Genomic DNA, 4,733 nt, shown 5'->3' with positions numbered 1-4,733 from the left:
CAGGTTCAGTGATTACTTTTTTCTAGTAGGCGCTGACGAATAAATGCTGAGGCAATACCATTGATAAATGCATCACGTACTAGCTCCTGCCGATATTGCTCAGCTGTGACTGCCTGGAAGTTACAATCCTTGCTTAGCTTATGTAGCTCCCTCAGAAATTCATCAAGGGCTTCTCCTGATTGCTGTCGTCGTGTCGCCAAAACATGCCTAGCAAAAACTTCATTCGGCAACTTGACATAAGCACTCTCCAGTTTGGCGATTGCACTCTCAAAAGTACTACAGTCTTCAATGAGTTCATACACACTCGGGGACACACAATTCACTAATGCCCTCAACTTGTCTGGTGCAGCATCTCCAGTTTCTTCTATGAAGTTGGTGAATGTTTTATGCCAGTGCTTCCACTCTTTGGCTGCAGTGGGCGAGCTGGGATCTGTGTCCAGTCTGGACGGCTTCAGCAGCTTGGCCATGATAGGTAGTGTGTTGAATAAATTGTAATGAAAGTAAACACTTGGTGACAGATTCCAAGCTTTATTCAACACCTTACCAAACTACCACATCTGTAACAGAAAAACAGACAATAACTATCAATATTCATGCACACATGAACACAAGCACATAAGTTATGACAATCAATGCTACAGACAAAACTATTAACATTAGGAAAACAAACATAAAGAAATAGTTTGATATCTAGGACCTACCACAAATAATAATACTACACTAATACTAATAATAATAATCAGAGTTTTTCCTGGACAGTTTTTTTTTTCAATTTTTATCATATTACTCCTTCAATCTTTTATGAATTTAACAAACTAATTTCCTTTTTCCAGCTTGAACTGTTTTCCTTCCTGTTGTGTTCAGACATATACTTTGCTACTTTAGTTATGAAAAGTTTGGTTGATGGCAGTAATAATGATGCAGTATATTACAGTTGAGTTTTTCTTTTATTTCTTTACCAGGACAACGAATTTCTCCATGCAATCAATTTTTGGTAACCTTAAGGTACATGGCTACTGGAAATTTCTAGTTGACTTTGGGAGATTGTTCAGATATGGCCCTGAGTAGTGTGCCGAGGTGCCTTAAGGATGTTTGCGCTGCTGTTGCCACCCTTGCACAAGAATTCATCAAATTTCCAACTCCACAGGATGAGAACAAAATGATGATGGAGTTTTCACAAATAGCTGGAATGCCTGGTGTGATAGGCTGTGTAGATGGTACACATATACCTATAAAGAGTCCTGGAGGTCCTAATGCAGAATTGTACAGGTGCAGAAAATTTTTTTTTCTATAAATGTCATGCTTCTTTGAGGTTCACTAATGTAATTGTAAATTGGTCAGGCAGTGCTCATGACTCCAGAATATTTTCTTCTTCAAGATTAGCACAGAGCCTAGAGTCGGGCATGTACAGAGGTGTTTTGTTGGGAGACAGTGGTTATCCATGCCATCCTTATATAATGGCACCATTTCTTGCTCCCAATACACATAAACAAAGACATTATAATGTTGCGCACATCAGAACTCGCAATCTTATAGAACGCGCCATAGGACTGCTTAAAAAAAGGTTTGCAGTGTTATCAATACCGGTCAGAACAAAGTTGAATAATACTAAGAAAATAATAATTGCTTGTGCATTCCTTCATAATTGTGCAATAACAAACAGAATACCTCTACAGGATGAAGAAAATCTTGAATTCGATGATCCTGGTGAACCTGATGTGGGTATCATTGAAAGAGCTGGCAATATCCAAGGAGCTCAACGTAGGCCCCACATTGTTGACAGTTTTTTTTAAAGTTTAAATAGATTATGTATTTATTTTCTGTTAATTAGGTTTAAAGTAGTGCAAGGAACCCCCAGTTCTGGTAATTTGCACTTTAACAAATCTATAATCTTATTACTTACATTATTTAAGAACTATTTTAAATTTTGAATTGAATAAAGTGACAACACATTAACCCGAGAATGCTTTTGTTAGAGCTAACAGCTGTATGTGCTAGGTAAATTGAACACGATACCAAGAAAATGAAAATACACTTCTAATTGACTTAATGAAAAATGAAAATATAACTTGCATGTTTGCCTTTAAAAAGGTACACTAATGGATTTATTATATTTATTTTCTGGTTCATCCTGAAAAAAAATATTCAATGGCAAAAGCAATCTATGGTTAAAAAGAGGTAATTCATTCTAGATTACTAGGATTAACTGAAAGGATAAAGGATAAATACTATTTTTTAACATAAAAGATTCATTAAGGAACTCTTACCATAGTTGTCAATCTGATCCCCTGAGAAAGACAAGACTTGTACTTGCAAGATGAAAATGGTGATAAAAAAAAATTGAATAAAACTTGTGATTTGGGTTGAATCATAGCTATCTGGACCTGTGGTTCAGGTCAAATCATAACAGCATTATTTAGACCTTTACTTATGATGTCTAATATACATTATTCAGAAAGATGGGTTTATATCATAACGGGCTGCCAACGCAAGAGGCAGTGTCCTGCAGAAGGCGAGGGCAATCTTTAAGTAAGAATATCATAAAATTATGGCAAAAGTAATAAGATTGACAATAAAATATTATACTAGCCCTAATAAGTTCTAAACACTGATTAATTGATAAATTATCCTGTTAGTACTTATTATTTCTATCACAGCATAGGCTACCAATTTTGAAAATATAATTTCGAAGTAAACCTTGTAATGTATGATACTCGATACCTAATTTCAGTGAACATCTGATTCAACAAAATAATATAATACCTAATATCAAGATGCAAATGGATATGATACTCTATACCTAATTTCACTTAACATCAGATTCATTAAAGCACTATTATATAATACCTAATATCACAATGCAAATGGACATAGCATACAAACTAAGAAATGAATATTTGGAAGTATACATTGTACTGTTTGGTATCAATTAACTAACTTACAAATAGGAACACCTGATTCATGAGAGCACCTTCATATACCATAGGTATAAAATAAAATATATACTAACACTACATCACAGCAAAGAAAAATATGAAATGGGGTTGGTTTGGTTTATGGAATTTAGGCATAATACCAATCAATGGGGCAACTATGGCCATTCAGCATTACAGAAATGATAAAGTTAATTGCTGACCATATGATGAAACCTTCATTTAACAAACACACCTATCAGTGGAGTCATTTTTCTCTCCTAAAAGCAAAAACAACTTGATCTATGGAAATAACACCTACTGTAACCCTAGCAATAAGGCTAAATTCCATAAACCAACCAATACCTAGTTTATTCATATGAGTTGCGCATTGCTTCATAGGCAGATTTTGCACTGTCAAGAAAAGCATTCAAGTTGGCAAACACAGTCATTAATGATGAGTGCATTTCATCCACAAATTCATTCACATTGTTAATCAATTTCACCTTTAGTTCATGCTCTTTTTATGGCCATTATATGTTGCTCCTTTTCTTTTTCCATTCTGAGATGATGCAGTTCCTCTTGTCTTCCCCTACACTTGATGTATGCATCGTCCAACTTCAATTTCTTGGGTGAAGAATGTGCTTCCTCTGTGGGTGTAGAAGACCGAGGTATTGGAGATACATCCCATGATGTGTTGCGCAATTTTGGTGAAGTTCTGCCTGGAGTTACAATAGGCGTTGAAGGACGGGAAGTTTCATGGGGAACTAATGGGTTTAAAAATTAAGTGTTCCATTGAAGACGGTGATGACGTAGCTGACCGATTAAGGAATGTGGATCTTGATTCATGATTAGACGAAACACCACTTTCTGATTGTGCTGAGGTTGAAGGCAAATGAGAGGTTGAAGGTAGTGGCTCCGTAGTACCTGAAAATATTAGGTAAAATAAATAATTGATCTACAGCACCTTAGATGTAAATCTCTTCTGCAGTACTTCTAAACTGAGTATACAAGTGCTGGAACCTTTAGGGTCATATAGCATTGAAATGTTATCTTAAACCCAGTCATCATTAATAAAAACATAACCATTTTGCTTTCCCCCTAGCCACTACAAACTTTTCAGACAGGTAGAGTGTAATGGCCAGAAAAAAGTTGAAGGTTCACTGTTTTATCAATTTCATTCTTGAAAACATCAGAGTACTTACTTATTTTAACATCATGTATGGGCTCTCCTGTTTCATCAACTGGATGAAATGTTTCAAAAACGTCTTCATCCATGACCAATTCTTCTGTCATCAGCGATGCAGCTATCACAAACTCTTCTGAATGGTTTCAAAGATCTGGTGGAGGACCACCACCAGTTCTGCATAGCTTTTTCTTGCCAGCAGCATCTTCCTGCTTCACTCTAGTAAAAAAAAATATATATTAGAATAAAAATATTTTTCCCATTGGTTTTCTAATATATTCTAACAACTGTGACTTTAAAAATAGATTGTAATGAAATTTAAAAATATAACACAAAGCCTACCATCTTGTGTACTTCTCTTCCACCTCCAGAATAATGAGTTAAAACATCTGTCGCATGATTGAATTCAAAAGAAAAGTAATTTGAGCATTTACACAAGTACTAATGAGCACTTAAGAAAATAATGTGACCTTTATGTAGCTGGAAATGTGGGCTGCACATTATAAAACATAATAAGGGAAACAACCGAGTGGCCTAGCTGAACCAGTCTTGCCCGCTTGTTGATCCACCCTCCGAAAAAGTACTTTAACACGTCCTGACACTGGAGATGGGCACCAGTCATGAGTCATCAGTGG

At 35.7% G+C, this 4,733-nt stretch overlaps 1 pseudogene; it reads left to right on the top strand.

Annotated features, from left to right (window-relative positions):
• The first annotated feature begins 465 nt into the window (after nt 1–465).
• On the top strand, nt 466–2,283 carry LOC135198991 (putative nuclease HARBI1; annotated as a pseudogene).
• Nucleotides 2,284–4,733: the final 2,450 nt, after the last annotated feature.

Source organism: Macrobrachium nipponense, chromosome 25 (genome assembly GCF_015104395.2).
Source record: "Macrobrachium nipponense isolate FS-2020 chromosome 25, ASM1510439v2, whole genome shotgun sequence".
Classification (NCBI taxonomy): domain Eukaryota; kingdom Metazoa; phylum Arthropoda; class Malacostraca; order Decapoda; family Palaemonidae; genus Macrobrachium; species Macrobrachium nipponense.
Note: the sequence above shows the minus strand (reverse complement) of the source record. Positions and strands in the feature narration are given on the sequence as shown.